The following is a 13,626-nucleotide window of genomic DNA, read 5'->3' as shown; positions in this document are numbered from 1 at the left end:
CCTCACCCCAAGAGGCTTGAATATTGATATGGAAATTGCACCATTTCTTAGGTAATACTATTTGCTATAGGTCCCTTCACTTCGAACCTTTTCATTATCCACCTCCCACTTGCCCTATTCCATATAACTTACTCCACAGTCAGTGTGTGCACTATGATATGCCATTACCATCCAATACATGCACATAGACATTATATGTATATATACATCATAACCCCCTCCCCCCCCCCCCCCCTTTGGGTTCAGTGATTTAGACATATCCTAGTCACCAACAGGGAGTTGGTCATCTCCCATCCTAAGGATCTAGACCAATATTTTAGACCACCAATAGAGCTAAGAGTAGCAATACTACCTCCCCCCCCCCCTCCCTGTAGATTGGAGGATGTACTCTCTACAAAGTTTTCATATATTATTTAATTAGCCCTAGGAGCGTATTCTATGAGATGTTTTTTAAAAAATCTGACCAATATTTTATAGCATAATATTTTAAATTTATTGATGTTTTATTTCTGTGCTAAACACATTCTATGTTTTATGTAATGTCCTCTTTGTATAGTTATGTCTTCTATTTTTTTATATATATATATATATATATATATATGTATATATATACATGCACTCTCCTAACTAAGAAGATAAAGCCTTTAACACCTGGTTAAAACGACCTGTACAACACTGCTATAAGAACAAACATGAGAAGGGCTAATCACGCTATAATAGCCCATTTTCAAAATGGCCGAAATGGCATCATAGCAAGACTGCATAAAAAGAGCCCAGGCTGGAGGATCATGTTATCTGCTATCCTGAGGAAGCCATCAGGTGAAACGCGTCGATTGCAGAATCATCGATCCCAGCACGAGCCGCTCAGTGCACATCGCGGCCGTCCTGGTAGTCTACCGGCAGACCCCCAGCACTTCGGGACCTTGGTTTATTTCCGGAGTCCAGGAGAGACATCCACGAGCAAAACGAAAGGTAATTTACCTAGGATCCATAGCGGACACGCAGATCAGGACCCTGATCATACCCGCATCCCCACTTCACACTCTACGGACCCCATGGCTTGGCTTTGAAGGGGCATTCCCCCACAGACATTACAGGACTTTATCCACCTGTTGGACACAATTGAACCTCTTCACTGTGTATATGTAAATATTTACTACAGGGCGAGTAAAACGCTACTCAGCGTATCCCCCTGTGCACTGACTAACAGTGTCTTCTATACGTCTATGTTATATGTTATATGTTATGTTTTTAGAACCAGTATAGTCTGGTCTTTTGGATTGCACAGACATTTAAATTAGGTCAGATCCCCCCCCCCTATTTTATACCCTCTATAGAATACTCCTATACTAAGGGACATTCCCTTATTATTTCTATTCCATAATTGTGATTAGAAATAGTTGTCGCTACAGACCCCATTCCCTTGCATGCTTGGGATTTTTTAATATTTTTTCTGTTTACTTGATAAACTTCAATAAATTTGTCCTTTATCAGATACATGGTTTATATTTAGTTTTTTCCATATATCGTATGCTGGTTTATCTTGCATAAATTCTTATTGCTTGACATCCTATATATTATATCATTGGTTTTATACTTATTATTATTTTTATTTCCTATATATTACGATTACATTTGGTTACATACAGAACTGTAGACATACACACTATCTACGGTTGTATAGGTACAGAAATCAGGTAAAGGTAAGCGCTGAGTGTTTAGGTTTTCACTGGTGCATATTTTAAGTGAGGTACGTAGTGCCCTCACCACACACATCAGCTACCAATATTTTACCTGACTACAGTGGTAGAGCGCAGTCCCCTCCCCTTTGTTTTATACTGTGAACAGTTTTGCCTACGCGGCGGTGGGTGGGCCAGCGGCGCTCATGGGGGCACAGCCACATATTGACGGCCGGGTCCAGAATTAGGAGGAACGTGGTTTCCATGGAAAGAGAGCAGCACACAGCGCCGCCATCATTTCTAATCTGGGGCTGTCCGTTAGCTAATTAGCTCATGGACCGGCAGCCAATCAAGAGCCGCCGCTGCGGCTGCTCCTGATTGGCTGTCTGTCCGCGAGTTCCAATTAGCTCGCGGACAGTCCCAGATTAATAATGATGGCTGCGCTGTGTGCTGCGCTCTTTCCATGGAAACCGGTTTGTTCTTGCAATTTTTCTTTTTGCAAGAACAAACATCTTCATGGCGGGCAATGGGAGGCACAGCAGGGCTCGGTGCTCGAAGGAAGTGCCGGTATATCATACCGCTGTATACTGGCACACTTCAAGCACTGCATTATACATAATATTAAGCGCTTGCTTTTAATGACAAATCACAGACCATCTACTTTCTTTTTTTTGTTTTTAATTCAACCAAAGACCTGCCCACTACTGTCACACTTATTTTGTATTCTATAATACATAACAGTCAGTCATTGCTAAACATCTGGAAACACAGAGAGGGGCCAACATACCCCCCAAGATGGTGCAACCTGACCGTGGGCAATGGGGCGTAGCTGTGCCTCCAACATGCTTCACAAAATCTCCAAGTTCAGGGGCACCAAAGATCTCTCAAATCATTAACATTTGCAGCACTTGACATAAACGGTCTGTCTTTAATCTTGGCTTGAAGATAACGGTACAAATGATGGATGCAGCATTTTTCAACATTTGCTTTTTGTAAAGGAACAACCAGTCAAAACACCTGAATTTTTACCTGTCTCCAAGTTGTAGGTCTATAGCACAGTAACCAGTGTCATGTAAGAGCACACCAGAAGGCACTGTTTTTCTAAACCACAAAATATATTGTAATGTTCTTTATATTAATCATTATATCCTTTTAAGCAAAAGAATGGATCTGTATTTGTGAGGTCATGATTTTGACACGAGATTCTGTTCCTGGTAGGTAATTTCTGGGCAGCTTTTGCTCTGGTGAAAAAACAAACAAAAATAGGTTAGAAATTAAGTTTATTGCAAGCGAGTGAATTGGTTACTAGAAAAGCGGGATGTATTGTCCAAAAACGGCCAGATTCCGCATACAATAGGTGTTATATGGATTAAGCAGAGTAAGGCTATGTTTTCAGCAGACTGGGGCTTTAGTCTTTATTAAGCCAGTAATTATTTAAATTGAGACTGTTTACAGGTATGCAGTTATTGTGGGACAAATATGTTCATTAAAGTTAATGTTTGTGTATTGGAACACTTTCATTGTAGAGGACAAGTGGGGCTCCTCCTCCGCATATACCTTATGACTGTCATACTAGTCCACTACAGCGATCAGGGCAGTAGAAAATAAATTAAAATACCAGACCCCCTCCGGTCTTGGTAACCATTGGGTCTCCTGGCAGCCGGCGATGCACATCAGGGAGAATGAAAATAAAGAAATGTATGGTGTAAGGACTTTAAGTCCCTATATTTATCCAACCATTTCACCTACTGTACAAAGATATGGGAACCCTTAGTTTGAAAAGGGGTCTCCCCTTTTTTAAAATAGGTGCCCCATAAAAGCTAATGTCTGGTGATCAGTGTGATAACCAGACAGTAACCATACACCATGGAAAAATAACAGAGTCTAGGGAAGGGGAACGATCTCCACCAGCCTGGCTTTCATAAATTCAGGGACATACACATGTAACAGAGGGTGTTCCGATCTACTAAATGATGCGGCTTCCTATTAGCTATTGTCTGGTGATCACCTGTGACCATTAGATAATAGTACCCTACGTTACAAAAAACATACATTATCTGTATATGGGTGGCAGGTACCTTATCACCCCCATAATGACACCTGTACATCTAATGGCACCCACATTTGAAAGAGGGGAGTCCAGTTTTTCAAATAGTGCAACTCTCTTGTAGCTATATAACTGTGTGCTACTGAAAAATAGGGCACAATATTCCTTCCCAACATTGTCCATGGATGCGGGATGGGGGAGAATAATGCCAAAAATCGTGGGTCTGTGAGGAGGGGGCAATGTCAGTATGATGCAATTCTATTAGAATTGCTTTATAAACCTGTGATGTGTGGCATTATGCCACGCATCATGAAGCACCCAGTACCGCCCCCGTCTGGGGTCAGCTGTGTCCCCCAGCTGGAGAGAAATCAAAAGTAGGCAAATGTGATGGGTGGCGGGTGGAAACATTTGTCCTATCTTAACAAAAAAACGGGGGTGTATACAGCGCTAAATATAAATTAACTCAATAAAATTGCATTGCAGCGTGCGGCTAGGCTGACAATTTATTCTAGAGCATCAAAAAATAATGCATATTAAGGAACAAAATCCCATTAGGACCACATCATAAAAACAACAAGGACAATATTCAAAACAATATAATTGAGACCATAAATATAATCCCAAATATTAGACTGCTATTTGAGAGCAAGGCTGGGTACCTAATGTTAGTGCCCAGATATAGAGAAAGTTGTTACTGCTGTACCTACTAAATAAGATGAATGAAGATTGAATTACCAGTCCAATAAAAATATTCATAAAGAGTGTATAGCAAGGTGTGATGCTGTAGGAAGTGCTTGGCCGGCTGTAGTTAAAAAGATCCTTTATCAGGTTCTGGATTAGCGCAGTACAGGGAATTCTTGGGGTCTCCAATAAATAGTTAGGCTGCTTAATGCGTTTCACTGATAACCCTCAGTTTCCTCAGAAGCAAATGTGAGTGTTGCCCATAAGTCCCAGAGATTTATGCCCAGTTGTTAATTACACATGACGAAAAGCTGTGTCAATAATACTGTACATAAAAATAACGAAGCCGCACACAAATTATCATATAAAAACCTATAGGAAGGCAAGCACATTTATCATAACATTATAACCTTCTTTCAATAATTTTAAATATTGTAAAATGGATAACAAATATGTTTATTACCTAGTCCAGGAGCTGCGTCTATCCGGAAGTAACTAGTCTGGTCACATGATGTAAACTAGTTTCTTGCCCCTTTAGTAGTTATTGTCTGGTAATCACCAGATAATGGGGCTGATTCTGAGTTAGAAACAAAGTGGTTGTGTTTAAGTGATGCCATAGAAACCTGATTTACTACCTTGTATTAATGCAAGTTTCCATAGGGCTAATGTGGGGATCAGTGCTGCCACAAGCGGGAAGCTGCTCTGTCCACTTTTTCTGTCGTCCACATCCAAAAGCGTTGTCATTATTGTCAGCACCTGTACCAGCCACATGCTGTGTGCCTGAGATCTGTCTGATATAGGCTTCCATTCTCCGTATGCTTGGCTCTTAATAGCACGGAACTCAAGCTACACAGCCAAGACACTCTCACAAGACAGAACAGTTCCGTGCGGTTACTTTGTCGGGCATTTCGCACAAATACAGATCCGACCAACTCAGAATTGGGAAAAAAAATGTTTAAATTTGCTTCTACACATGTACTATATACTCTCACTATACTGCACTATATGCTCTCACTATACTGTACTATATGCTCTCACTATACTGTACTACATGCTCTCATTATACTGTACTATATGCAATAAGAGAAGAATTTTTTGATGTGGAATAACCCATGAACATTGAAATGTCTGTTTACCTGAATTATTGGACTATTGGCTTAGTAGGGAGAGCTGGAACTTTTTACTGTGTATTTGTTGTTTCTGATGAGATAGAGCTTTGTGACCTCTATTTTAAATGTTCTAGCTGCACCTGGTATTGAAGCGCATTTTTTTCATATTTTTACAACACCCTTGTTCATCAGTTTATTATTTACAATATGAAGGGGTTACGTCTTCTTCGGTCCATTAAGCATCCCGAATCTTGGCAAAACAAAAAACATCACTACTGCTTTTCCACCGGTCCAGTCGCTTATGAGATGTCACTCAGGGACACTCTCCGTAGGACTGAATGGGCGATGTGCTGATTGGTCAGTACGCGTCAGTTTCCACGCTCTGACCAATCATACCCCTTTTATACCAAAGTCCCGGATGCTTGGAGATGATGTAGTCTTCAAGGGTTCCTAAATCCGCCCAATCGGATAGCATGCAGAACGATCTGGGTCATCGTGACTCGACACGGAAAGGACCTGTGCCCAACCCAGCAAGCTACCCAAGTTGGATCCCCGGGTCACTAGACCTGGGTGGATCCATTTACACTGACTAAAATCCAGGGTTGAGGCGAATTCACGTGCAAAAATCTGGGATTTTAATGTCGGTGCAAAAGGGGTATTAGCCTGTCCTCATTTATTTTGTCTTTAGTAAATGGGCTGATTGCAAAACCGACAGAAAACCAATAACCAATAAACCAAACTCAACCTTTAGTAAATTTAGCCCGTATTCAATTAGACGTGAAAAGTCAGAAACTTTTCGCCTATTGTACTTTCCGCCAATTTTGTCTGAGACGCAAACTCGTGGCATGCGCGTCCCCGCAATTCGCCCTATTCTATTACAGAATAGGCGAAAACGCAAATAGGCAAATGCATAACAGGGCAGCACAGACGGTGTAATGGTTAGCATTACTGCCTCACAGCACTGAGGTCATGGGTTCGACACCCATTATGGCCCAAACTGTGTGGAGTTTGTATATTCTCCCTGAGCTTGCGTGGGTTTCCTCCGGGTGCTCCAGTTTCCTCCCAAACTCCAAAAATATACTCTTAGGTTAACTGACTCCTAACAAAATTACCCCTAGTGTGTATGTGTGTGAGCATGTGGTAGGGAATATAGAGTGTAAGCTCTACTGGGGCAGGGACTGATGTGAATGGCCAAATATTCTCTGTAAAGCGCTGCTGAATATGTGTGAGCTATATGAATAACTGGTAATAATAATAATAATAACAGACGGAAAGTACTGAATAGAATGGGGGAATCAGTCTGTACACCAAAATAATATGCACTGACACTGGAAATCATTACAACTGTGTACTGTTATTATTATCATTTATTTATATGGCACCACAAGTGTTCCGCAGCGCCTTACAAAGTACAAATAGGTTGACCAGTGACTTACAGTACTATACTATACAGGACAAGGAACATGATTAATATACATTGCTACAGTAGCGACCATAACACCCAGATAAGCAACAAAGCAAAGTAACCAAGTGTTAGGTGCCCTAGTGGGGAGTAAGAAGTAGATGAAAGTAGAGTAAGAGTAAGGAGAAGCACAAGAGGGTAGAGGGCCCTGCTCGTAAGAGCTTACATTCTAAAGGGGATACAGCCTATTAGCCCTAATAAACATACTTTGTGTCCTTAAGTTGTGTTAAATGCTTTCTAGAAGCATATTTGTAAGAGTGTTGAAGAATAATAGAAAACAGTATTTTTGGTGAAAATAAATAGTCCAGTCAAATGTGGGGTACTTGAAAATGGGTGCTAGAATATTTTTGTGTCTCTAAAGTGCACTTTTTAAAAATGAGAAAAATCCACCTGCTGCATGCACCAGCAATCCTAAAAACACCTCTTCCATCCATACAGCCCCCCAAGAAACCTATTTTGCTACTTTTTGTACTTGTCCCCCCACTTTTTTATTTTTGCCCCAAAAATGGCATGTCTTTTTTGGGGTATTCTAAGGAATTTTTTTTTTGGCTGATTTGTCCTTTGGGGGGGGGGGGGGGGGGCTTGGGGGAGGTTTCCAAAGGGTAATTCCTCACATTTGCACTCCAGAATAAAGATTTTGCTTTTTTTTCCGCCTGCCATTCATTGGAGGTACTTTTCCGCCTGTTTCAGTGCATTGAGTTTCCTCTTAGGCGAACTGGCCCAGAATTGAATTTGGAGATAAGTTGCAGACAGGCGAAAAGTTGTAATAGGGGAAAAAGTTTCGCCGAACACGGCTTTTCGCCTCTAATTGAATCCCTCCCTAAATCTTTATAGCGACTGATAAGGCTTTGCAGAGCAACATACTGTATGTACATGAGATTCAATTGGCAGAGAGAGCATTGCCAGTAATTTGGAGTTGTTCTAGGCTTGTACAACTGAAGAGCATTTTGATACAGCTGGGAGGAAGGCATTCATGTTTCCACATGGATTTATAAGACCACAAATTAAGATTTTACATTTCAGTTCTCAAAAGAAAAGTGGAATGTAGGCATAGACCTCTGTATGAACCAGGTAGATACTGGAGCTGTTACACATAAGTACAATGTAACCAGTGGAAACATTCAAAGGTTCGGGTTGCAGTGAAGACAAAGGGATTTGGTTAAAGAAACAATTGCTTTAATTCATATGCACTATATTTCAATACTTCGCTTCACACAGAAATACAGGTGACTCTCAATAAGGGGAGAATCGTGTACGGGTATGAAAAACATGCTGGTCATCTCTGAGACTCGCGTGTGCTGTAGCATTACCACCCCATTTGGTTCAGCCCTGTGCTGGTTATTGCAAAATAGGGGGAACAACATGCCTGTTTTTTCCCCTCTATTTTCTTATACCGGAACAGTCTCAGAGGTCAGCGGCTGGTTATGCTTTGTGGGGGGCACCTCTCACCATTTGTTTTCTAAATATTTAACCTTTATTACACCTATAACACAGAAGCACTGCACAGATTGCACTAATCTACTGTATGCAGTGCTTCGTCATAACACGCAGCAAACAGGCACTTTTATTGGTTTCTTCTATTCTGCTCCATGCTCTATTGATTTTAAACACGATTCTTAGTACCGTATATACTCGAGTATAAGTCGACCCGAATATAAGCCGAGGTACCTAATTTTACCACAAAAAACTGGGAAAACTTATTGACTCGAGTATAAGCCTAGGGTGGGAAATGCAGCAGCTACTGGTAGTAATCCTCCCCCCTGGTACTGTCCCCAGTAGTAATCCCCCCTGGTAGTGCTCCCAGTAGTAATATCCCCCCCTGGTAGAGTCCCCAGTAGTAATCCCCCCCTGCTAGTGCCTCCAGTAGTAATCCCCCCTGGTAGTGCCCCCAGTAGTAATCCCCCCCTGGTAGTGCTCCCAGTAGTAATATCCCCCCCTGGTACTGCCCCCAGTAGTAGCTCCCCCCCCAGTAGAGAGAGACGCAATAAAAAAATAAAAAAAAACACTTACCTGAAACCCCGCTCCTGGTCCCGACGCTGCTACCGGCTCCTCCGGCCACTTTGCATCATGGGAGAGGTCATGACATCATGACGTCTCTCCCATTACCCACTGCGGGTGCCGGAAGATGGCTCCCGCAGTGGGAGCAGCAGCAGCCGATGAGAGTCTGACAGACTCTCATCGGCTGCTAATTACAACACACAGCTGCCGTTGCCGGCGGCTGTGTGTTTGGCACTGTGCAGTGCTGACCGAACTCCATCCGGTCAGCGCTACACACGCGGTGCAGCTGTGTCACAGAGAGACAGTCTGCACCGCGGCCCGCTGGTCCTGGAGCATCACTTGAGTATAAGCCGAGGGGGGGGGGGGGGGGGGCTTTTTCAGCACAAAAAATGTGCTGAAAAACTCGGCTTATACTCGAGTATATACGGTAAATCCATGAGTTGTTTTCCTGTATATGGAAAGTACTTGCGTGTTGGTTTGATGGTCTGTTGACTCCTATTTGTGTGTTTTGTTGTCTATTCCAATGCGAGATCGTGATTTTGCACACGTGTTTGCTTTAACAGGGAGAACTTGCACAGGAATGCAATCTCTGCCAGACAGTTCTCTGATTCCAGGACAGACTAGAGTCTAACTGAGTGTTAGTTTCTTATATACCACAATTAAGGTGTTGGATTCCCAGAACTAAGCATGCATATGTGAGTAAATAACAGAAGCAAGCTACAGTAGTGCATACTGGCTGCCCCCTCCGGGATGGGCGTGACATGGCATAGGGGACGTGCCGGTTGAAAAGACGCTGCATCAGGGGTGGAGCAGGGGGCATGACCGCATCATCGTGGCCCCGCCCCACAATGCCGAGATTATCGGCATTGTGAAGCAGGAGGTGGGGCCACAATGACACAATTCAGTGCGAATAGTGTCATTGCCTCACCGCACCCACCCCTCTGCTGCCAGAATGTGTGTGTGTGGGAGTGCGGGGGGATGTGGCCGGCTGGGAGACTTCTCCGCTTTTCCGGGCAGCCAGGTGCACCACCCGATTGTCGGGAGCTTCCCGCCCGTTCCGGGAGACAAGGCGAGTATGCAGTAGTGCACATTACAACAATGGATCAGAGAATGAACAATATAATAATCAAGTACACAATCTGAAAGTTCCCCAATATCACAGTACAGGATTGGATTACATATTTTCGTGTTCTTAAATAACCCCCAATATGTCTTCTGATTGTAAGAAAGATATGGTAACTTCATTATCTTACTACAGTTACTCAGGGGATGAACAACTCCCACACTGACATAAATATTTCAATAGTGTACTATAATCTAACATAACTCTGTGCAAGGATTGACCAGGACTATATAATAGCTGCAGTGAACTTAATACTGTGCTGAGGACTTTAGAAGCTGTTTGCAAACTAATATCGGCCCATTCCTAGTGGGTCAATGTCTCACTCACATCTCGTTCCCAGGCCAGTTCATGGGCTTCTTTTTGAGAAAGGTTATAGGGGAGTGATAGATAGTAATTAGAAGAGAGTCCCTTAGTATTTGCGACTGTCTGCACAGTGATTCAATAGGAGTGCTAATGGTAATAGTGGAGTTCTTCATGAGGGTGTGATAAAAGTATTGTATCTGTAAATATTGGTAGAAAACCCTATTTGGGAGGGAGAATCGAGTTTGCAAACTAGCAATGTCAGGGAAGGTGCGCAGTGGGGTAAAAGAATATTCTGGTGGGTCCAATAGTAAAATAACCGGTGGTCTAGACCTCGTGCAGTTGTTCCAAAGAGAGACCAATAAGGGGTGGTAGGAACGTAGGTGATAAAGCCTAGTACTAAAATCCAGTGGACTAAAGTCAAGCAAAATGTTGGATATAAGAACACTGAAGCAGGGTGATTTAAGGGTGAGCACCAGAGAAGACTAGATAGCGAGTACATAGATAAAGTATCTGCTTCTATAGTTGTCCATACTTTGCTCACAGGGGGGGCATGCCGGTGTATACATGGTGCACTGCACGATAATATTTAAAAGCAGATCTGGCATATCGAACCCCTCAGAAGTGTGGTGTTTCTGCAGTATTTGCATTTTGACAGTAGTTTTTTGCCCTCCCAAATAAAGTCAGATATTTCACCTTGAAGGTGTGTTACTATTTTCTTGGGAATATGTACGGAAAAGCAAGCGGGGCAAAACAGACATATTTCCACACCCATGTGACTAAACCAAGATATGTATAATTTGTTCCAGGATGACAGGTCTTATCTAATAGAGGTAAACAATCTTGGAAAATTAGCTGAATATAAATTTGGATATGAATAATGATGTAAACCTCTAAGTATTTAAGCTTTTCGGGTTGCCAAAGAAAAGGATAAGAGGCTTGAAGAATGGTAAGATCCGCCGAGGGAAAATTGAAATCTAATATTTCAGATTTATTAGTATTTATTTTAGAATTGCAGAGCTGACTGTAAACATCTATTTAAACAGATGTGGATGTGAGTGACAGGGGTTAGTTAGAGTTAATATCACAGTTAGTGTATAGAGCAATGGTCTACATGGCCGACAGCAATATCTTATATATTACTATTAATCCTAATTCTGGCAGCTAGTGGTTCCATTATCAAGGCTAATAATAGAGGGGAGAGAGGGCAGCCCTAGCAAATGCCATTCCCAGGGAAGTATCTATAATGGGTGCAGGATATGCAGTGCACACAGGCCCTTGGGTCCAGGGGGGCCCACACCGCACATCCTGCATTCATTTAGTCTTTATACTTACCCATCCGTTGTTTTCAGACTGCTGCTCTGCAGTGCTGGCCATTTCCCAGTGTCTCGCACAGATGCCATTTTACCGGAGATCAGCGCATGCACAGTAGATTCTGGCACTAAGCCAGAATCTACTGCACCCGCCGGCCGCCGCGGCATTGCTAGAGAGAGGAGACCCGCGCATGGGCAGTAGATTCTGGCACTAAACCAGAATCTACTGCACCCGAAGGCCGCTGCGGCATTGCTAGAGAGAGGAGGGTGTCCGCACTATGTCTGTACACGGGCCCCCTCCTCTCTTAAAGACTCCCTGCCTGTTCCCTATAGTGAAGGGTTTGGAGGAGAGACTATTTACTAGTACAGAAGTGGAAAGATTATGATATATAGAAAGAAAGAACATCATTAAAGAAAGGGCCTTCGAAACCCATACATGAAAAAGTTTGTTGTATGAAAGTCCAGGCGACTAATAGTGCCTTTTCTTGTGCAATATGGATAAGCTTAATAAGGTGCCAGGTGTTGTCAGCGGCTTACCTGTTTGGAAAAAAACCTACTTGATCCGGATGGATTAAATATGGTAAGATAGACGCCAGGTGGTTTGCTAGTACCTTAGCGAATAATTTGATATCGACATTCAAAAGGGATATAGGTCTATAGTTACCCATGTCTAGTGGATCATGGTCCTAGTGGTGGCATGATTTAGTGAACTGCCTTCTATAAGCGAATTAAACAATAACTTAAGCATGGGTAGTAGAGGTTTTGATCATTTCTTATAATAAACGCTTGTGAATCCATCAGGGCCTTAAGTAGCAGAACGACAAAGTTGTGTTACTGCCTCTCCTATCTCCTCCTCTGAGATTGGGGTGTTAACAGCAGTTAAATGGTCTGCAGAAAGTTTGGCAGGGAACAAGAATTCAAATAGCAATGGATAGCATCTGTAGCCGAGGGGGTAGTTGAGGTTACGAGAGGTAAATTGTAAGGAGACTCATAAAAGCTATGAAATTGATTGCCCATCTCTTGGGGATTATGAGTAGTAGTACCATCTAGGCATTTCAGGGCATGTATACGGTTGCAGGTGCGTTTGGCTCGTAGTTTATGAGCTATAAGCAATTCTGCTCTGTTAAGAGTTCTCATAAAATCTCTGCACCCATAAAAGCGCACTAGCCGCCTTTTTAGAGAGAATCTGTGAGAGCTGGCCTTTAACTGCCAGGATTTTCATATATGTAAGCTTTTTGGAGTATCGATGATGAAGCTGGTTAAAGAGGCAAGAGTAGCCTTAGTATACGTGTAAGTTCAGTCTTCTTCTGAGCAGCTGATAAACTGATGAAAATTCCCTGAAGGGTGGCTTTATGAGCCTCTCAAACATTAGAGGGAGTTACATCCAATGTGGCATTCATGGTATAACATTCAGTGAGAGTCTTAGTAAGGTCAGAAACATTAGTCGGCTTTAGGAGAAAAAAATAATTTAGACACCAAGTAGGAACAGAACTAGAGCCCTGTGGGGATGCAATCTCTAATTTTATGGCAGAGTGGTCAGACTAGGAGGTAGGTAGAGTCTGAGCCCTGATGAGATTCTGAGTAGTTGACCTGTCTTCAAAGAAATAGTCACTTTGGACCTGATTCAGACCTGCTCGCTAGGATGCGATCGCTCGTTGCTGGCCGATATTTGCATTCTGCGCATGCGTATGCATCACAATGTGCGTGTGTGAGCCACTGCGACAGATCGGGAAGCACTCGCTCGCTCAGCATAGACAGCCCAGTTGAATGAGTGACAGGAGAGGCCGTTTATGGATGGTAACAGGGGCAGGCCACTAGAAACGGGGGAGTGGAGGCACGAACGCAGGCGTGCCTGTGTGTTTCAATGCTGTTTCATAGGTGTGCATAATTAACAGGCAGTGTCATTGTACACGT

At 42.8% G+C, this 13,626-nt stretch overlaps 1 protein-coding gene across 3 annotated transcripts in view; it reads right to left on the bottom strand.

Moving 5' to 3' along the window:
• Positions 1–2,587: 2,587 nt before the first annotated feature.
• The window catches only part of CTPS2 (CTP synthase 2), a 234,169-nt gene continuing 223,130 nt past the window's right edge, over positions 2,588–13,626 (bottom strand). For all 3 annotated transcript variants that reach the window (XM_088453684.1, XM_088453685.1, XM_088453687.1), the window contains one exon: positions 2,588–2,920. The gene's annotated coding sequence lies outside the window, so the exon portion shown is untranslated. The remainder of the gene's footprint in view (positions 2,921–13,626) is intronic.

Source organism: Taudactylus pleione, unplaced genomic scaffold (genome assembly GCF_031769625.1).
Source record: "Taudactylus pleione unplaced genomic scaffold, aTauple2 ptg000585l, whole genome shotgun sequence".
Lineage (NCBI taxonomy): Eukaryota > Metazoa > Chordata > Amphibia > Anura > Myobatrachidae > Taudactylus > Taudactylus pleione.
The sequence above is the reverse complement of the archived record's forward strand: the minus strand, read 5'-3'. Positions and strand labels throughout refer to the sequence as shown.